Here is a 22,882-nt window from a genome sequence, read left to right as displayed (position 1 = left end):
CCGCGGTCAAAAGACCGTGGCGGTCATTCTGGGTTTCCCACTGGGCTGGCGGGCGACCTCCAAAAGGCCGCCCGCCAGCCCAGTGGGAAACAGCCCTCCATGAGGATGCGGGCTCCGAATGGAGCCGGCGGAGTGGAGGATGTGCGACGGGTGCAGCGGCACCCGTCGCGTATTTCAGTGTCTGCAATGCAGACACTGAAATACAAAGTGGGGCCCTCTTATGGGGGCCCCTGCAGTGCCCATGCCATTGGCATGGGCACTGCAGGGGCCCCCAGGGGCCCCACGACACCCCTCACAGCCATCCTGTTCCTGGCGGGCGGAACCGCCAGGAACAGGATGGCGGTGAGGGGGTCGGAATCCCCCATGGCGGCGCAGCAAGCTGCGCCGCCATGGGGGATTCCCAGGGCAGCAGAAAACCGGCGGGAGACCGCCGGTTTTCCTGTTCTGACCGCGGCCGAACCGCCGCGGTCAGAATGCCCAAGGGAGCACCGCCAGCCTGTTGGCGGTGCTCCCGCGGTCCCCGGCCCTGCCGGTATTTACCGCCAGGGTCGGAATGACCCCCATAGAGCCTAATTTAGAACTCGGCGGACAGGTTGCTCCGTCACAATGGTGATGGATATCCCATCTACCGCAGTCTAGATCCCAGAGAACATAATGGGATTTAGATATCGGCCGACGGGATATCCGTCACTGTTGTGGCTGAGTAACCCGTCCACAGAGTTCTAAATCAGGCCCATAGTGTCCAAAGATTCAGCTCCTCTAGAGTTCATAATAGAAAATCTACAATATTTACATAACTATATTTATCTCAGACGATGTTTTGATATTCACATTCTGACCGACCTTTAACCCATAGTTACTTGACAGTCTGACTAAGCCCCTGAATTTAAACCCCTGCTTATTTCGTGTTCCCGCTCCCATTACCAGCTAGATAGCGCACACTGCTACCATACTTGGTATTTAGGGCCAGATGCAGGTATATTCCATTTTGCGACTTGCAAATTGGAATGTAGGATGGTGTCCCTGACACCATCTGCGACTTGCAAGGGGGTCGCAAAGACCCACCTCATTAATATTAATGAAGTGGGTCGCAATTTGCAACCCCCTTGAGACTCGTGGCACTCACAGGGATGGTGGCCTGCTGGAGACAGCAGACCACCATGTCTGTGACTGCTTTTAAATAAAGCATTTTTTTTTTTGTAATGCAGCCCCTTTTTCCTTAAATGAAAACGAGATGCATTACAAAACTAAAAAATTTAACATTTTCGTTTCATTTTGTCTTTAATGCCATTCACAATGCCATAGCACCATCACGGTCACAAAGCAATCTGGCATTGCAATACGACTCGCAATTAGGAAGGGGACTGCCCTTCCTAATTGCGACTCGCAAACCCGTTTTGCGATTCGGTAACCAGGTTACCGAATCGTAAAAGGGGTTTTGTTCATTGCCAAGTGCAGTTTGCACGTCGCAAACAGCTAAATTCGCTGTTTGCGACGTGCAAACTGTGTGTTACATCTGGCCCTTAATCTTAAAATAACATGTGCTATAGTTATCTATTTCCTTGGTACCTATTTTAAAGACTAAAGAAGGAGGACATATCGAGCCAGCCATACTGGGACTCACAATTGTCACTTTCAGGATGTACTGCAGAGGATTCTCAGCCCTCAGAGCTCTCCTACCAGCATCGCTAAGTTGCTCTTTCACCAAGCATCTATAGCACCAGTTAGGGGACAAAAGTGGTAGTGGCGTAGGGATGTGCTGTTGTCACATTTGATCTAGAAAGTTCTAGGGGAGACAAGGCAAAGAATAGGGATGGAAGAGAGCAGACAAAACTCGTGTTTAGGGTAACTAAAATGCTCTCCATTCAAATAGCTTTTTGCAAGCTCCATTGTAGCAGGAAAGGTGCAGAAAGTAGGCAACACTAGGCAGCGGCCTACGTCAAACACTAAGGGGTTGCCATATTGTGCGTTAAAGAGCACATACGTTTGCATTTATAGGTAAAGTTGGCAACCGCTCATTTCGCCTTAGGAGTCACATATTCTTGCACTTGCCTTGGATGGACGGTCGTAAACAGCCATTTGTGACAGTTACATTGTGTCTTTTACAGATTTGTTCTTTAAAACATGAGCTCAGACAAAACCACATCTCAAGCAAAACATTCGAGCCTCTTAGCAGATTTGAGCATTACCACATACTAATTGTTTCAAGAAAGCAAACAGTCTTGAAATGGAAAAAAATGAGGGAGACAAATGGCCGCTATTTCATACTTCCAAGAAGGGCAGGTGCAGGGCACTAAAAGCATTTGAGTCTCACTGAGTACCGGTGCTGTCTCTTTGAGATCTTAGAAATGCAAGATGATCGGTGCCTTGACAGCGGTAGGCCATTTAATGAACTGAAAATGAAGCATGATCTCCTGCAGCTTACAATATGTTGTGAATGAACCAGTTAGGGTAAAAACTCGCTTACGAGATCTCTTTGTTCGTACTTTACAGCCCCAGAAGGAACATATTAAAACATTTTCCATTTCAAATCTCCATCCCTACAGTAACAAGCATAGAAATGTGATCTTTTTAATGAAACTGGCCTGCACGTGTTAAACGAAGTTCATATTGATTTAGAACAATAGGTGCCAGAGACTGGCATTTTATAAGTCTAGGCCTAAATACCAGCTAAACACCATGTTCAAACGTTTTTTTCAGTACTTCTTTCATAGTTTGATTTTCATCACGAAATATGGTAGTGGTTGTGGAAAATACTACTCTTTAATACAAATTCATTTGTTGAAATGTTTTTTCTGGTATATGAAGGCAGAGAATTGCTCACCAACTTGTGAGTTGAGGGTGGGAGGAGGACTGGTCAATCTCCTGTGCCCTTCTCAGCCATGGGGCCCCCAGGCAGCCACTCTGCATTTCACGTCAAGGGCTACTGTTTTCTTTCTAGCCAGACCCCCCTCTATTTCAGTAGAAACGCAAGAAAGAATCTGAACATTACAGCAGCAAATCAGGGTAACACCATTGACCAAGGTGTACCTGCAGCTGTAAAGTTGGTAATGCAATGTAGCCACATGTAGCAAACACAAGAATAGCATGATGTAACGTTTGAGGCACTCATTATTAGTACCCCCTGCTGCCTTCCTGTCACTTTTGTTTCAATATCTCTGTCTTTCTTGATTTTTCTCTCTTGCTCTGTCATTTTGTCCCCACTGTGCTTATTTGCATAAACCCCAGGGAGGTGGAGACAAAGGCAGCAACAGTCGACCTTCAAAACAGTTTCGGAATGACTTCAGCACCTCAGGAAATGAAATAAATGCCCCGTCTGGCTCTAATTCAAGTTAACCCCGATTGAGCGTAGGTTGAGTAAGTCAAATAGATCACGCACTGGCCAGAGTTTTCACCTTTGAATTTAGATTTATTTTGTTATCAGTGTCCTCAAAGGGGCAAGGCAGGTGAGGGTCTATTGAATTCAGGCCCATATATTGTCAAACTGCTGCTGAAGCCTTCAGTCTTGGCCAAGCGGGACACAGTATGGCTTTGTCAGTAAGGTAGACTGGGTTAAAGATGCAATGCATGCCTCCATGAGCGTTGACACTTTACCATGAGGTCCAGCTGAAGCCTTTTTCTTCACTGCAAAATGGTCTGAACGAAGCAAATCTGGATATTTTGCCTGTAGAGGGTGATCCCTTTATCGGCTGGCCTCATCATCTTACCTCAGTATTCTTGTCAAAAAATGTAAATGATTACGTTCTGAAACTCCTGTACTTCTGGAAAAGTTCATTCTGGTGTCTCTTACAGGCTCTAATTCGCAGGGTAGTCTACTAGGCATCGGTTCTCTCTCCAGCCAGAGTTTTTGCAGGGTCAGGTCCACAGTGGCAGGCGAGCAGCAACAAGGGGCTAACCACCTGACTTTTGGGGAATAGTTCAGGTCCCAGGATGCTTTCAGGAGTACGTGGATCTTCTTTCGTCCCACAGAGTGTTCTCCTCTTTCCCATTAATTTTGTGAGGAGGTGGCTGTGAGGTGTCAGTCTTTTTTTGTGCTGTAGTCAGTGATCAGAGAGCTTCCTCCACCCAATCTGGACAACTTTCCCACAAAACCTCCACCTCTTTTTTCAGCATTTAATTTCTCAGTTTACTGAAGAATTTCCTATAAACCCCCTTCCGAGATGGCAATAGCCTTCTTTCAGACCCTCTTTCAGTCCCTCTTTCTAGCCTCATACAAAATACACCAGTTACAACCAGAGTCCTGGAGTGCCAAGTTGTCATACAGACCCAGGAAACAAAACTAGACAACTTGCAAATGAAGGAGCCAAGCAAATGTAACAATTCACAAATCAAGGAAGCATGGCCTAATACCACACAGGGTATTCAATGGGTCACATTCAGGGGGTCATTACAACATTGGCGGTAAAAGCCGCTTACCGCCGTGCAGAAGACCGCCAATACACCGCCGCGGCCACGGAATTCCGCCACAGCTATTATGACACACATCTCGGAATCCGTCGAAATTCAGACACCCACACAAGTCCGCCACACCAAAGGTCAGTGATAAACTGGCGAAAACAAATCCTCCACCGTCACGGCAACAGAAACACGCCCATGCTATTACGACCCACGAATCCATGCGGCGGTCTTTCAACCGCGGTATTCCATTGGCGGTACACACCGCCGCGCTCAAAATACACACACATCTCCAAAACACCGCCACATTGGACAATTCAAAATACACACACCGGATAAACATACAAACACCACTCCCACACACCCAACACAATATAAAACACACACCCACATCACACACAAACCCCTACGACCAAAAATTAGAGACGAAGGCGACAGAGAGAGCACGGCAATAGACAACCCCACCACACAGAGGCACACGACACCATCACCCACAAAACATCCACGCACAAAACACCCCACACCACTACACATCACCACACTCATCACCACACACACCACCCCACACATCACCTACACCACCACATGGCACGCCAAAAACACCCCAGGTTTTCGGAGGAGGAGCTCAGGGTCATGGTGGAGGAAATCATACGGGTAGAGCCACAGCTATTTGGATCACAGGTGCAGCACACCTCTATAGCTAGGAAGATGGAGCTATGGCGAAGAATCGTGGACAGGGTCAACGCAGTTGGACAGCACCCAAGAAATCGGGAGGACATCAGGAAGAGGTGGAACGACCTATGGGGGAAGGTGCGTTCCGTGGTCTCCAGGCACAACATCGCGGTTCAGCGGACTGGCGGTGGACCCCCACCTCCTCCCCCACAACTAACAACATGGGAGTAGCAGGTCTTGACCATTATGCATTCTGAGGGCCTCGAAGGAGTCGGTGGAGGAATGGACACTGGTAAGTCAAATCTTAACTATCATATCCCCCACCCTACCTGCATGATATCACACACCCCCACCCTCACCCCCTCCCCTATCACTCCAACTCCTCATTAATGTACTAATAACACAAACCACACATCCCAACACCAAGCCCTGCATGACACAACAAAGCATGGACACCCATCACTAAAGCATGCCCACTGCACATACCCATAACAACCCCTAACCATCATCACACAAGCCCCCACACAGGAATGCTAGCACTGGTGTAAAAGCCCACCCACCCATTGCACACCATGACACACACAGATACAATAATCATGCTTTTATACCCCTGCAGGACCACTACCTAACGTCACCAGACAGGATGGTCCAGATGTCTCTAACCCACCCACAGAAGAGGCCCACAGTGATGACAGCAGCTCTGGCCAACTGGATCCAGATGACCAGCCCGGACCATTGTAGGCCTCGGGACAGTCGGTTCCCTTCGCACAGGCACAGCCCAACACTGACCTTCCACCCTCTGGAAACACCAGTACAGCACCCACCCAGCGGGCCCATACCTCCGTCCCCAGGACACGTCAATCAGCTGTGTGTCCACCACTATAGGGAACCCAGGATAACCCACCACCCCAACAACAACGGGGACCTGGGGGCAGTGGTAGTGGGCACACGGTCCAGGGGACAGAGGCCCAGGAACACAGGGGAACTGGGAGGGCTGCTGTGCGACAGGGGGCGGACAGGCCAAGGGAACCCACTCTCCAGGAGGCCCTCTCCTCCATCATGGGAGCATACCACCACTCCCAGGAGACAATGGCTACGGTCCTGGCCAAGTTTCAGGAGACCCAGCGCCTGCAGGAGGAACAGTATTTGGGCTTCAGGGAGGAACTCAGAACCATCAGCTCCGCCCTGGGCACCATCGTAGGGGTGCTGAAGGACATACAGAACACCATGAGGGACACTGTGGCACTCCAAGGGGCCCCTGACACTAGCCTGGATGATGAACTGCCCACCACCTCCGCCGGCGCTAGTGGACAGGACGCCCCGCCACAGGACCACCACACCAGCACCCCACCCCCTGCAGATAGAGAACCACCCCGCAAGCGGTCCCTGAGATCCAAGAACAGGACAGAGCATGATGGCAAGACCCCCGCCAAGAAATGAGACCACCCTGATTGTCATCCCACTGTCCCACTTTGTAACCCTGTCCACATTGGAACTGCCCCAGCTCCACTTCCTATACCCATATGGGCAGTGCACCTGTGAGACGAATAGACTGGACTCTGCCATGGACATTCCTCCACCATCACCCATCACCATTTTACCACCCCCTCCAATCATTAGCACTTCAATAAACACCTTTGAACCACAAAACAATCTGGAGTCAGTCTGTGATTTTGAAAATGTGTATTAGCTATGACAATGACAAAATCCGTTCTCAATAGTAATGCCAACATACCTATGTCACACATCACAAGTCCATGAAGGATGCAAGCAGATGACACACGTTGGTAACCACACCTGTGAAACCGTAATGGAAATGTACAACTCAGTTACCAAATACTGCTTGAAATTGACAGACAGGATAGAGGTAGAAGTGTGAAAGTAAATATATTAGTAAAGAAAGTGTTCTCACCGGTGTGTCACTGGAAATATTGCTGTATGACTGAGTCCCTGTTGTCAATGTCTTCTTCCTCTGCTTCCTCCTCATCACTGTCCACAGGCTCCACAGCTGCCACAACACCGTCATCTGGACTATCCTCCTGCAGAAAAGGCACCTGGCGTCGCAAAGCAAGATTGTGAAGCATAGAGCAGGCGATGATGATCTGGCACACCTACCTTGGTGAGTAGAATAGGGAACCACCTGTCATATGGAGGCACCTGAACCTGGCCTTCAGGAGGCCGAAGGTGCGTTCGATCACCCTCCTAGTCCGCCCATGGGCCTCATTGTAGTGTTCCTCTGCCCTGGTCCTGGGATTCCTCACTGGGGTCAATAGCCATGACAGGTTGGGGTAACCAGAGTCCTCTAATAGCCACACCCGGTGCCTCTGGAGTTGACCCATCACATAAGGGATGCTGCTATTCCGCAGGATGTAGGCATCATGCACTGAGCCAGGGAACATAGCATTTACCTGCGAGATGTACTGGTCTGCCAAACCTACCACCTGTACATTCATCGAATGATAACTCTTCCGGTTCCTGTACACCTGTTCACTCCTGTGGGGGGGGGCAGAGCTACAGGGTCCCATCAATGGCACCACTGTTGTTTGAAATTACCCACTTGCTAGGAAATGGAGCACTGATAGCACCTGCACTTGAGGGGGGATTCCTGTGGGATGGCAGATTGGTGACATAAGGTCTGGCTCCAACTGGGTACAGAGTTCCTGGATTGTGGCACGGTCAAACATGTAGGTGATGATTAAATATCACTCCTCCATTGTCAACAGGTCCACCTGCGGTCGGTACACCGGAGGATTCCGCCATCTCCTCACATGTCCCAGCTGACGGTGCCTAGGAAGGACAACAGCGACCATAGAGTCAAGCAATTCAGAGGTATGTACCCACAGCTACACAGAACACGAAACAAATTTCAAATTCCAAAAAGTTGTCTGTATGGGTGTTGAGTCCAGGCCTAGGTATGTGTGACGCAGTTGAAAATGAAGCTATGTGGGCCCCTGAAATGGCGGATTCCTGACCTCTAAAGTGGGACAATGGGATGTGAGGTAACTGCGCTGGCATTGTACACCGTTGCGGTCATAGACTGTGGCGCAATGCTGCATTGGTTAACATTGGACCCTATGGGTCCCAGGAGCCAATGACTAAGTGCGCCGGCGGTGATGATACGCACCATCGCGGACGTCACTGCCGCGGACGTGACCGCCATTTTCTATCTGTTCAATCACTCGATACCTGATCTTCGACAGGAGAGGACCTACACTGCAAGTGCTGCTGTGACCTCGGTCTGGAAGAGACAATGTCACGTGCGTCTGGGGAAAGGGCCCCTGCCTTCACTGCACAGGAGTTGGAGAAGCTCGTGGACGGGGTCCTCCCCCAGTACACGCTACTCTACGGTCCTCCAGACCAACAGGTGAGTACATAGGGTGCAAGTTGTATGGGCTATGCCTGGGTGGAGAGGGCTGGATGTAAGAAGGAAGGGGCAGAGTTCTGCGAGCATGAAGGAGTGTGAATGCGTGTGCCACATGGCAAGGGCAGGGATGTGGGCCACTCACTTCGACGGTGCAGTTGGTAATGACTTCTCTTCTTTCCCTGTACATGTCATGTAGGTCAGCGCCCACCAGAAGAAGGATATTTGGCGTGCCATCGCCAAGGACGTCCGGACCCTGTGGGTCCACCAGAGACGGAGCACCCACTGCCGTAAAAGATGGGAGGACATTCGGTGCTGGAGCAAGAAGACGGCGGAGGCTCAGCTGGGGGTGGCCTCTCAACATGGGAGGGGTGCCCGTCGCACCATGACCCCCCTGATGTTCCGGATCCTGGCGGTGGCCTACCCTGAGTTGGATGGGCACATGAGGGCATCACAGCGGACACAAGGGGGTGAGTACACTCTCATTTTGCTGACTTTGCGTGCAGTGGAGGGGTCTGGGTGGGGGAGGAGGGCTGTGGGTTTCCCTAGGCCAGGGCGAGTTCCGTAGGCTAGGCCCCTCCGTAATGCAGGCCATGTGCCACTCCACCCCACCTCTGTAGAGTGCCAAGTACAGGTATACATGCCACTGTGTCATCTATGTGTGCAGATGTCCACCATAGCCATGTAGGCCATATCCCAGGAACTGCATCTGTAGAGCCCAAGAGCGCGGCGTAGTGCAGGGGGCTGCTGTGTCTGCATTGTCCGCCAACGGTAGCGGTAAGCCATGCACTCAACCTGTCTTTCTTCTGTTTCCCCACCCCTTTTTGTGCTCTCCCTGTTCTTTTGTGCATCATCAGACGGAGGTACAGTGGCACCGGAGCACGAGGGGGCTGCATCCCACATGTCCATGGAGGGCCACACCACGGACTCAGAATACACCAGTGGGACGGAGGGTGAGGGGAGCTTCACGGCGGTCACCGGATCAGCAACCAGCGACATGGACTCATCCTCCGATGGGAGCTCCCTTGTGGTGGCGGCAACATCTGTGCCCCCCACTTCTACAGGTACAGCCGCCACCCCCAGTACCAGCACTGCCCTCCCAGCAGCCCCTCAGCCTTCGCCCCGTGTCCGCTCACCCAGGAGGATGGGCATCACCTTCGCCCCAGGCACCTCAGCCCCTGCCCCTGTCACCCCTGCTGCCCTCAGTGAGGAGTCCATTGACCTCCTCAGGTCACTCACTGTTGGGCAGTCTACCATTGTGAATGCCATCCAGGGTGTAGAAAGGGAGTTGCAACACACTAATGCATTCCTGGAGGGCATTCATTCTGGCCAGGCTGCCCATCATCGAACCCTGCAATCTATGGCCTCAGCACTGATGGCAGCCTTTGTCCCTGTGTCTAGCCTCCCCCCTCCAACTCCCTCCACCCAGACCCAATCCCCTGTACCTCAGCCTATCCCAAGCACACCATCAGACCAGCCTGCACACACCTCAACACACAAGGGCAGCTCAGGCAAACATAGGCACCACACATCCCACAGGCACTCACAAGCATCACCCACATACAGACACAGCAACATCCACTGCCTTCACTGTGTCCCCCTCCTCGTCGTCTCCCTCCTCCCTCGCAGTCTCATCTACACTCTCACCTGCATGCACTACCATTACAGCCACTAGGACTCGCTCCAGAACACCCACCACCACACCCCGCTCACTTGCACTCACCACCCCCACTACCATTTACACGTCCCTTGTGTCCTCTCCCAGTGTGTCTGTGACGCCCCCTCCCAAAGTACACAAACGCGGGCCCACACACACCCAACATCCATCCACCTCATGACAGCCTCCAGAACATGCACCTGCACCCAAATCATCCAAAGTTACACCTACAACCACCTCCTCTTCCTCCACTCCCAGACCCCCTCCAGCTACCCGTCCCAGTGTTCGTCAGAAACTTTTCCTGAGCAACGTTGACCTCTTTCCCCCCAACCCCTCCCTCCAATTCATAGGTCCCGTAGTAGCACCTCAGCCAAAAAATGTCCGGTACCAGTGGTGCCTGTTAGAGGTATGTGGAGTGCATCGGGCACCAGGGCAGCCAGTGTGACACAGAGCCAGTGCACAGCCAGTCCCCCCCCTGTGAAGCACCAGAAGTTGGACAGTGCCCAACGGGAGAGGGTGAAGACTCCTGCCGGCAAAGCCGCTCACAAGGGTCCCGGGGGGAGTGTTGAGTCAGCTGTGACACCTCCCAAGGTGGGGAAGGGGCAGAAGAAAGCACCAAAGTCTGGGAAGAGCAGCACGGCGGAGAAGGCTGCCATCATCCCCGCTGCCCAGGACGCCACCGCCAGCCCCATCATCACTGGTCAGGAGACCACCGCCAGAGTCAGTGCCCAGGAGGGCAGCACAATCGTCACTGGTCAGGAGACCACCGCCAGAGTCAGTGCCCAGGAGGGCAGCACAATCGTCACTGGTCAGGACAATCGTCACTGGTCAGGAGACCATCGCCAGAGTCAGTGCCCAGGAGGGCAGCACAATCGTCACTGGTCAGGAGACCACCGCCAATGTCAGTGCCCAGGAGGGCAGCACAATCGTCACTGGTCAGGAGACCACCGCCAATGTCCGTGCCCAGGTGGGCAGCACAATGGTCACTGGTCAGGAGACCACCGCCAGAGTCAGTGCCCAGGAGGGCAGCACAATCGTCACTGGTCAGGAGACCACCGCCAATGTCAGTGCCCAGGAGGGCAGCACAATCGTCACTGGTCAGGAGACCACCGCCAGAGTCAGTGGCCAGGAGGGCCCCGGCAGCCACAGCCCCGCTGGGCAATGAGGGACCGCCATGGCACACACCGCTGCACAGGTCACAGACAGCAAAGTCAAGCACCGCTGAACAGGGCAAAGACCGCCATGGCAAGCACCGCTGAACAGGGCAAGCACCGCTGAACAGGTCAGAAACTGCAAAGTCAAGCACCGCTGAACAGGGCAAAGACCGCCATGGCAAGCACCGCTGAACAGGGCAAAGACAGCCATGGCAAGCACCGCTGAACAGGGCAAGCACCGCCAACTCAAGCATCGCTAGCCCATGTGCGGCAGGGGCAGTGAAGGAACTGGGACCATCACGGGGAGAGTGATGCACTCTGGGCACCAGTCCCCCTCCAGAACCAGTGGAGAACAGCATCCACTACCTCAGTCCTTAACAGGATGAAGCACTCTGGGTACCAGTCCCCCTCCAGAACCAGTGGAGAACAACATCACTACCTGAGTCCTTAACAGGATGAAGCACTCTGGGCACCAGTGCCCCTCCAGAACCAGTGGAGACTGTTATCCACTTGAGAGTCTGTGGCTTTGCACTCCCCAGGATGGTACAGTGGGCAAACCACCCACTGCAAAAACTTGTGAGACTCTGGCTTTGCACTCCCCAGGATGGTACAGTGGGCAAACCACCCACTACAAAGACTTGTGAGACTGTGGCTTTGCACTCCCCAGGATGGTACCGTGGGCAAACCACCCACTGCAAAGACTTGTGAGACTGTGGCTTTGCACTCCCCAGGATACATCAATGGGCATGGAGCCCCGTCGTGGATCTGGCGTGGTGCTGTCGTCCGGCTGAGGTGCCCCCTCTTCCCTTCCCCCTGAGGTGCCTGTTGTATTTCTATCTGATGCGCCTGCAGTGTTCTCTCCATTTCTGGACAGGTATCGTGTGTGGGCCTCACCCATGCATTTTGGGCCCAGTGGTCCACGGACATTGAATGGTGCATACCTGCACTACTAATTGTGATGTATATTTTTGGAATGTGTATATATTTCTGTATATATTAGATTACTGTATTTTGATACATTACAATGGTTGTACTCATTTCCTTTTGTCTTTGCATTCTTCCGGGGGGTTGGAGGTTCTTACTGTGATGTTTGGAAATGCATTGGTGTGTGTGTTGTAGTGTGCGAGGGTCGGGGTGAGGGTGGGGGTGTTGCATGTGTGTGTCCGTGACTTTTGCCTCCCCCCTCCCCTATCTCGTAGGTGCAGTACTCACCGTTGTCTTCGGCGCCAGCGTTGCTGATGTTCGTAGAGGAGCAGGAACACTATCGCAGGGAGTATTTGGAGTTCCGGCTCCATGGTGCCCCCCTTCCTCGTGGAGTGTGTTAAGGTGAGCGTTTTCCCATTGAAATGGCTGTTTCCGCCGTGTTTTTATCTACTGTGAATCCGCCCCGGAAAAGGTGGCGGATTGGCCTGTTGTAATACTTTGGGCGGTACTTTGTCTTCCGCCTGTCTGTTGGCAGTGACAGTCTGTACCGCCGTGGCGGTCGGAGTGTTAAAGTGGCTGTCTATATTGGCGGTTTCCGCCACGGTCATAATTCCCTTTTTTTTTTCGCCGGCCTGTTTGCGGTATTACCGCCACTTTAACACCGTCCACCAGGGTTGTAATGAGCCCCTCAGTCTTTTATTATCTGCAAGTAATTGTGGCAGAGAGACATTATTATTTGCTTACCACACTATGGGGGTCATTACAACCTTGGCTGTAACCGCCGTGCGGCCGCCAATGCGGCCGCACTCCTGCGGTCCCCATTACAACATCTCCGCTGGGCCAGCGGGCGCAAACCTAGTTTACGCCCGCCAGCCCAGCGGGGATGCGGCCACAACATAGGAGCCGGCTCATGATGGAGCCGGCGGTGTTGCGGCCGTGCGATGGGTGCAGTAGCACCCGTCCCTCTATTCACTGTCTGCTGTGCAGACAGTGAAAAGCTGCAAGGGGCCCCCAGGGGCCCCAGGACTCCCCTTACCGCCAGCCTCTTCCTGGCAGTGCAAATCGCCAGAAACAGGATGGCGGTATGGGAGTCATAATCCCCAGGGCAGCGCTGATTGCAGCACTGCCCTGGCAGATTATCACCGCCGGGGCTAAAACGGCAGGAAACCGCCGGCCCTGGCGGTGTGACCACGGCGCTACCGCCGCCGTCATAATATGGGTCTCCGTACCGCCAGCCTGTTGGCGGTACGGACGCCACTTTAGTAATAACCCCCTATATGCTTTATGCGCTATATAGAATGCAACTGTGAATGCATATTCATGCACTGAATACAGGCAGTACAGATAATCATCTATAGAAGTCATTCAGAAAGAAGCAGCCTCCAGGTGCATTCTAGAAGTAGCTAGTCAGGGAAAACACCCTCTAGATTTCACTAAATGTCTATGCCAGGAAACGATACACAAGGAAACGATGTTTTGTGTTTATTGAATACATAAATATTGTGGCTAGAGTCAGTTGACACCTAAGGGGCACGAATCATGGTTTGACCCCCATTTAGGTTAGGATAGAGGCACATAACGATATGGTAAATTACAGTGGGCCTTGCCTTTTTTCCACTTTGACCTGAATAGGTTTGTGGTTTGAGGTCTTTAAAGGGTGGTGACGTCTAGGGGAATTATTGGTTCAGTGTTGAGGTTAGTCAGGAAAAGTGTAGGAGGAACACCTATTGCAGGTCTGAAATTCAATCTTAGGACCTCAGTTGGAGCTGGTGTGTATCTGCAAAAGGTTGACTTAAACCATAGAACATTTCTTAGAGTCACAATTATGATCACTTCAGACAACATTGGAGGCTTGAGTATCTCATCTTATTCATATTCATGATATATGAACTCTCCCAGGCAAACAACAATATGTTTCCTGCAAGAAACACACTTATCGCTCGCTCATCATCATTGCCCATGATCCAGATTTCCAGGTGCAGTGTTGATTGTACTCTCCTAAAGAAGTGGTGGTACTGGTATTTTGAAGTTTAGTGGAGATGTATATGTGGGATACAACTGAGAGATGGAGTATCCTGAATAGTACACTCCAGTAATCATCTCTTCCACTCACATATTTGTATCCCCATAATTATGGGCAAGAAACATTCCTACTGTATAGGTGGCATTGCAGACAATTACTGATACAGTCACAGGTCCAGTGATAATGGGAGAGGATCTCAATTTGGCAGACAAAGATATAAGATGCAATAGGAACATGGGAATATGGGGGTAATATCAATGGAGAGCAAAAAAACTGACAGGAACACATAGGGCCTGATTACAACTTTGGAGGAGGTGTTAATCTGTCCCAAAAGTGACGGTAAAGTGACGGATATACCACCAGCCGTATTACGAGTCCATTATATCCTATGGAACTCGTAATACGGCTGGTGGTATATCCGTCACATTTGGGACGGATTAACACCTCCTCCAAAGTTGTAATCAGGCCCATAGACTTGCTTAATATGTGACATCATAAATACCCAGTCGATATAGAATACACACATTTCCTATGTGAGAACTAATTGCATATTCATAGGCAAAAGATTACTTTTGTTCCCAGGAAGGTTCCCAGGACCATACCCCATCACTCATACCATATGCTAGGATGCAGGAGCTGAAAACGTCAGGGTGAGAACCTGAAAGTTAAGTGATACACTGATTAAGAACCCTGCAGCAGTGGTGTCAAAAAGGGGTCCCCATAAGCCCCTTGGTGCTGGGAGCCCCCTCAGTCCAGTACCCTGGCTTCAGCGTTCCAGAGTGAGTCCATAGGTGGGGCCCTCCTGCACATGTATTGTGCAGGAGGGCCCCCTCAAGTTTCATTATGCCACATCACAGTAATAAAATAGATGAGATAGGGCATAAAGGAAGCTATCTAGATATAATCAAGGGAGTATTAGTATGTAGGATTCCCTAAAGACAGTTATTAGGGGACATTTTATTGCACAGGAAGCACAGTTGAAAAAATGATAAGCATTGCTTTCAATGATGAGAGATAGATTGAAGATAGCCAATATCAAGCTCAAACATATCTAATTTCAAAACACAGTGGTGCAAGGTCAGTGCACTGTGGGGCTGTGGTAAGTAGAGCTTCAAGAACACCAATACAAGGTTAAACTTGTTTAATTACTTGTTACAATTCACCAACGGAAGCCACGTCCATCTGGCTTGGAGCGCGACCACGTCTGGCCGTTATCATTCGAATCCTTGTCAGTGTTCACTCCATGCAAGTGTGAGAGTGCAAACAATAACATCTCAAGGCCTAGATAATGTATGTTTATTATATCACCTTCCCCCTTTTTAAAAACAAATAGGTTCAATAATTATACATTTGACTGTAAATCAGAAAATAATGCATTAAAAAGAACTATCCTTAAATTATTCTACATTTCAATTATGAAAACAACATGCTAAAATATTATAAAGTCTATACCTTATGAAGTCATCAGACGCCTTAGCAACCTTTCTGGTGCATGAGCCGAATACCACTTCATTATATTTATGGTCCCTGTCCTCATGATCCAACGCACTGTGTGATACTTAACAGTGTCATGCTTCATCATTAAGTCTCATCCTAGTTTCTAAAAACTAGGATGGGCTCGACCACGTTCCAGGGAGCACCTATTATATTTTCGTGCCAGGGTATTAAGTAAAAATAACTCAGGACACCTAGGTATCCCTTTATTAACCCCTTCTGTGCCGAGGACGTAGTGGTTACGTCCTTCGGCACAGTGCTGCTGTGCCGAGGACGTAACCACTACGTCCTCGGCACACAGCCCAGAGGGAGTGCTCTCGCTCCCTCTGTGTGCTTCACCCCACCCCCCAAAGTCAGGGATGGAAGGGGAAGCCCTTCCCCTTCCACCCCCCAACCCCCACCCCCCCATAATGACGTCAGCGCGCGATCGCGCGCTGACTTCATTATGGGGATATCGCCGCACAGGAAGCCATTTGCTTCCTGTGCGGCGTTCAGAGAAGAAGTGAGTTCCTCTTCCCGGTGGGTGGGGGGTTTGGGCCAAAGAGGCACCGGGGGAAAGGAAAGGCTTTTCCTTTCCCCCGGTGTCTCTTTGACCATTCCTGCTGCCCGATCGCATTGCGATCGGCAGCAGGAATGCCCACTAGACACCAGGGATTTTATTTTTTTGTATTTATTTACTGTGTCTGGCACGCGGGGAGCAGCCCCTTGGGCAAGGATCGCTCCCCTTTAGGGGGCAATTATTTACGATCATTTCTGCCCCCCTTGGGGGCAGATTGGCCTATTTTTTAGCCAGATGAAAACACTAGATCACAAGGGATTTTTATTTTTATGTGTATTTATGTGGGGGGGTGCCCCCTTAGGCAAGGGATGGCCCCCCCAAGGGGGCAGAGAACTGTTGGCCTTTTCTGCCCCCCTTGGGGGCAGATCGGCCTATTTTTTTTAGGTCCATCTGCCCCCAAGGGGGGCAGAAGCCACTTAGGCACCAGGGATTGTGTGTGTAGTGGATGGGGGGCGCCCCCTTGGGCAAGGGTCGCTCCCCTTTGGGGGGCATGTCTTTTAGGGCCATTTCTGCCCCCCTTGGGGGCAGATCAGCCTATTATTTCTAGGCTGATCTGCCCCAAGGGGGGCAGAAACCACTAGAACGCCAGGGATTTTTTTTAATGTGTTTATTTTTGTGGGGGGGCGTCCCCTTGGGCACGGGGCGCCCCCCCCCAAGGGGGACATTGACCTGTTGCCCATTTCTGCCCCCCCTAGGGGCAGATGGGCCTATTTTTGTAGGCCCACCTGCCCCCAAGGGGGGCAGAAGCCACTTAGACACCAGGGATAGTGTGTGTGTGTGTGTGTGTTAGTGGATGGGGGGGGGCCTTGGGCAAGGGTCGCCCCCCACTTTGGGGGCACATGTACCGAGGCCATTTCTGCACCCCTTGGAGACAGATCAGCCTAATATTTTTAGGCTGATCTGCCCCCAAGGGGGGCAGAAACCACAAGAACGCCAGGGATTTTTTTAATTTGTTTATTTTTGTGGGGGGGCGTCCCATTGGTCACAGGGCGCCCCCCCAAGGGGGGCATTGACCTGTTGGCCATTTCTGCACCCCCTGGGGGCACATGGGCCTATTTTTTTAGGCCCACCTGCCCCCAAGGGGGGCAGAAGCCACTTAGACACCAGGGATAGTGTGTGTGTTAGTGGATGGGGGGGGGCCTTGGGCAAGGGTCACCCCCACTTTGGGGGCACATGTACCCAGGCCATTTCTGCACCCCTTGAAGACAGATCAGCCTATTATTTTTAGGCTAATCTGCCCCAAGGGGGGCAGAAACCACTAGAACGCCAGAGATTTGTTTTATTTGTTTATTTTTGTGGGGGGCGTCCCTTTGGTCACAGGGCGCCCCCCCCAAGGGGGGCATTGACCTGTTGGCCATTTCTGCACCCCCTGGGGGCAGATGGGCCTATTTTCTTAGGCCCACCTGCCCCCAAGGGGGGCAGAAGCCACTTAGGCACCAGGGATAGTGTTGTGTGTGTTTTTTTGTTTTTTTTTGTTTGAGGGCTGACCCATTTGGCAAGGGTCGCTCTCCATGGGGACACACTACTAAAGGTATTTTCTGGCTTCCTTGGGGCAGACAGGCCTATTTTTTTAGTAGTCCCATCTGCCCCTATGGCAGAATCCACTTAGGCACCAATTTCTAAATGTTTGATGGTGGGGTGTTTGTCAACTGAAGAAGTCTTTGCATTTGTTGATAAAAAAAATGTTTTCCTCCTTTTTGTTCTAGTTCAAAGCTTTTGCTTTATTTGCTGTGGCTCCTTGCGGTTTTGGCGGTGGTTGACCTGCAGTTTGCACAGTTGCATGTTTTAGGTAAGTAAAAACAATTTACTCCAAAGGAGTATTGTTGCCATGCATGAATGCCATGTTTGTAGGGGGTGTACTAAATGCAGGATTGTGTGTGAAATTGTCCTTAGGTTTGTGCACAATGATATTTGTTTTGTCTTATTTTTAATTTGCCTTTCTTTATTTATTTTTAGTGGGATATCATTGGTGATTGCTGTGTAGTTGCTGGTGAATCAAGCTTTTTCAGGCAAGTGAGCGGTATAGTTTTTGAGTTTATAACTCTTACTAACAAAACTACACTTTGTTACTTGTCTTACACAGTGCTGGTTGTTGGTGGTGAATTTGTCCAGTTAATTTTAGCAGGAGAGATCATGGCTAGCCGCCGGATGACCGCTCAGCAGGTGGATGGTATGCTTTTTGAGTCACAGTCTGATCATGACTATGAGACGGACTCTGCATCTGAGGCAGAGGAGGAAGTCAGAGATTCTGGCAGTGCTGTTTCTGTTGGAGGGGAATCTTCTGATGATGAAGCCACACTCAGTGCAGATGAAGGGCCTGTTTTAGAGGAGGACATTGATGTGCCAATAGTGCAGCAACCTGGGGCTGAAAGGTTTCCCGTTATAAGACCTGATGTCTGGGTTGCCCCAAACATGGAGCAGCCAGAGTTGCCTGCCTTTACTGGTCTCGCGGGGTGTAACGCCAATACAGAGAACTTTTTGCCTATCAATTTCTTTGAGTTATTCATGGATGATATGTTTTTGGAAGAGATTGTTGAGCAGACTAATTTGTATGCGGAGCAGCATTTGAGGGACAACGTTGCTAGACTTAGGCCACACTCTAGAGCTGCCCAGTGGATTCCCACAAATTTGGAGGAGATAAAAAAGTTTTTGGGTTTGACTTTTTTGATGGGGTTGATAAGGAAGCCGTCACTGGCTTCTTATTGGTCTACTAGTCCCTTGATGGCAACAGCTATATTTCCAGCGACCATGAGTCGTAATCGGTATTTGCTTCTTCTTAGGATGCTGCATTTTGTTGACAATGCATTAGCCTTGCCACGAGATCACCCAGATTCTGACCGTCTTTTTAAGATTAGGCCTGTCCTTGATCATTTTGTAGATCGTTTTTTGGAGGTCTATGTTCCAGGCAAAGAGTTAAGTGTGGACGAGTCTTTGGTCCTCTTCAAGGGTCGTTTGGTTTTTAGGCAGTACATTCCTAGCAAAAGGGCACGATATGGAATTAAATTGTATATGCTGTCTGAAAGTAGGACAGGATATGTGTATAGTTTCCGTGTGTACACTGGTAGGGATTCCAATATTGACCCCCCTGGTTGTCCTCCCACTTTTGGAGTTACTGAGAAAATTGTGTGGGATCTTGGTAGACGACTGTTCAACAAAGGTCACCATTTGTATGTAGATAACTTCTACACTGGTCTGCAGTTGTTCAATGAATTGTTTAGAGTGGACACAGTTGCTTGTGGCACAATCCGTTCTAACCGGAAAGGCTATCCAAGGTAGCTTGTCTGTAAAAAACTTGAGAGGGGACAGTGCTGTGCCTTGCGGAACGAGGAGCTGCTAGCTTTGAAATTTTCAGACAAGAGGGATGTCCAGGTTCTTCTTGGAGTACTGTTTGCTTAGATTTTATTGGTCCTATTCATGGCATAAAGAATAATTTTCAAAATGCTTTAGTCATGGTTGATGTTCATTCAAGATGGATCACAGTCAAATTCCTGCGGGACATCACGACGAGAAGTACCATTGACACTTTAAACGGAATTTTTCTTGAAGAGGGTATTACGCGTATTTTGATAACTGACAATGGGACCCAACTTACATCAAGGGAGATGAGGGACTTTCTTGACAGTCAGGGGATTATTCATCACCGCACTGCTTTATACAATCCTCGGGCTAATGGAATGGTGGAAAGAATAAATCGTTTGGTGAAAGGTACCATTCTTATGGCCATTCAAAGTGAGAAAGATGTGACGAAAATGGTGGGGGATATGGTTTGGGCTCATCGCACCACCATTAACAAAGCAACAGGTTGTTCTCCGTTTGAAATGATGAGAGGCAGGAAACCTGGTTCGAAATTAACCCCTGCTTGGATGTTGTACGGTTACCCCAAGACTGTTGATGTTAAAAGTGAAATGAAAAAAAAAAGTGATGTAGTCGAAGGGGATTGGGTGAAAATCAAACGAGGAAGGTTATCTGGTGGTCTTTCAAAATTTATGGGTCCTTTCAAAGTCAGGCAAGCGTGTAAAGAGTATGTGGTGGTAGAGAATGGTAACAAATGGAATAGACGGAGAGTAGCATTATATAAAAAAGGGAGTGATAGAGATGTGAGACTGATGCGTGACGTGTCGAGTGGCAACAATTTTATGATGATGAGTGATGAGGAATTGGGCTGTACGTCCACGAGTAGAGGTCCCGAAGACCATTCTGGAAGAAATCTTCCTCAAAGATGTGATGTTAATCCCGGTGATTACACTCCAGGTTTAAATGGGAACTATCGAAGTCAAAGGTCTCGGAAACCACCTCGTTACTTGGAAGACTATGTTCAACTCAAATAATGTTATATTCGTCATGTTTTTGTTATGTACACTTTACAGAGTATATGTTTTATACTAGCATATTTGTTTTGTTTTGTTAGATTTTCAGAAAGGAGGGAGATGTGTTATGATGTGTTATGTTGTCATGGTGCCGTGGGGGTTCGGAATGGAATGTGGGAGCGAGAGCAGCGGTTCGGTTGGGGGCAGTTGGATGTGACTAGCAAGAAGGAAGGAGACATACTTGTTCGTGGCAATAAACCTTGTGGATTACCTTAATTAACTAATTTGGTGTGTCAGTCTCGTCACTTCAGGTGTATTGTAATAACTCCACAGTTTCTCTTTAAGGAAAATGGTAGCTGTTGGAAAGTGGGTCATTAGTTGTGTGGTCTGCACAAGTAATGGGTCCGCACACGACCACCACTGGGAACCAAACACCCCATTGTAGCGCTTGACTCTCAGAGGGTAGCGTTGCTGAGCAGTCCAAGGCTTACTCAAGAGAGGTGGTGTGGGCTAGTTATACCCATTCTTGGGCACGCAATCATGGCTCTCAATAAATGACTGTCCAGTCTGTGCTTTTTCTTTTGATAAAGTAAACACACATTTATTACACACATACTACTCAATGCTATTTAACAATTTACAAATATACAAAAAAGGATGGAATTCCTCTTGGATGACATTGTGTACACTCATGCCTCCCCCTAGGGGAAATATAATCCAACCACCCACATGGCAAACCAGCTCCTGGCATCCCAATGCAAAATTTGTCTGTAATATAGAGTGAATGCACCAAAGCCTGACAATGAACATACATAATTATTGTACAGGAGAGGGGGTATCAGTCTTATTACGCAACTCAGCATTATTAGAAACAGCTAGAGACATGATTAAATACTCAAAACCATAAAGAATACTTTTGGATTGTTTTCAGAATACATTGGTATAACCTCATTTTGATTATTTTGATATAATACCAACTTACACTCCTAAAGGGTACAATCCCACAAGCCCCAAAAAAAAGTTCTAACATGCGGGTGATTTAAATTTACCTGTAACCCTTGGGGGGTTATATTTCCTTTGTCCCACCTAACCTAGGGTGGGGAAAATAAACTTGCCGTTGGGTGCACGCTGCGCAATTCCGGCAGCTTCCCCTGACAATGGGCACTTGCTTGGTGGCAGCCCAATCTTCCTGGGGCCACCACAAGCTAAACAGTTTGTCCTGGAGACCCTGCCCCGCAAAGCCTTATGGGCCATATGCATATTTAAAGAGCGGCTCTCCAGCTGTGCCGGGGAGAGTCGCTTAGCATTTCCGTTTATTGGATTTCCTTTTTGGTGGCCTGGCGTCGCATTCCATGGGCGAGGGCAGTGCGGGCAGCCCACCCCAGGCTGCCCTCATCAGTGGGGGTTGTCCGGTCCCACCCAGACATCCCCGTCTGGTAAGCGGTGTTGGGGGAGAGGCGTGGGGAGCCGACCCTGGCCGCTCCTGCCGGCTCCCCTCACGGCCCGCACCTCTCAGAGAAGCCGAAGGCGCAGGCCTGATCCTTGGTGTCTGCCCGCTCCTGCCAGCAGACGCGTGTTGTGGTGCGGCCATGCAGGCCTCCTGGGGGTGGGGTGCAGTGGCATTCCCCCCTTTTCTAGTGCATCATTAGGGTCCCGAGATGGGGTCCGGGGTCCCCCTCGCCACTCCGGGGAGCGTGACGGTGCTCCCCGGCTTCACCTTCTTCGAGAGGCCTGAGGATGGGGTCTGGAGCCCCTCTGACAATATTCACGGGGGTGCGACTGCACCCTCCCGACTTGGTCTTTGGATGGGGGCCCCGGGATGAGGTCCGGGGCCCTCAGACAATCTTCACGGGGAGCGCGACTGCGCACCCTGGCTTAATCTTCGGCCGCTGGCTCACCTTGTGCCCGGGGCCCTCCTCACGGGTGACGGGATGGTGTCCCCTGACTTTTCTTCCTATCGGGGCCTCGGGATGGGGCCTTGGGCCCCCCTCCTCCCTATTCACGTGGAGCACGATGGCAGTCCCCATCCTCCTCTTCTGTGGGGCCCCAGGATGGGGTCCAGGGACCTCTCCTTGTCTTAACGGGGGTCATGACGGTGACCTCCAGTTTTAGTTCTGTTTTGGGGCAGCCCCCGGATCCTGGACAACCCCAGGGGCATTGATCCAAGCAGTGGCGGAGCCCCACACGCTTCGCTACTCGCTCTGAACTAGGTCAAAGGTCACAGACCTTCTTCTTTGGTTATCTCAGGCCCCCAAGGACCGATTTTGGTGGTTCTGGTGTCGTTTCACTCCTGGTGGTGAGCCCTTGCCACCAAAAGCACTCTCCTTAGGCCCCCT

This window comes from Pleurodeles waltl, chromosome 3_1, assembly GCF_031143425.1.
Source record: "Pleurodeles waltl isolate 20211129_DDA chromosome 3_1, aPleWal1.hap1.20221129, whole genome shotgun sequence".
In the NCBI taxonomy this organism is placed as follows: Eukaryota; Metazoa; Chordata; class Amphibia; order Caudata; family Salamandridae; genus Pleurodeles; species Pleurodeles waltl.
This window is presented reverse-complemented; position numbering follows the sequence as displayed.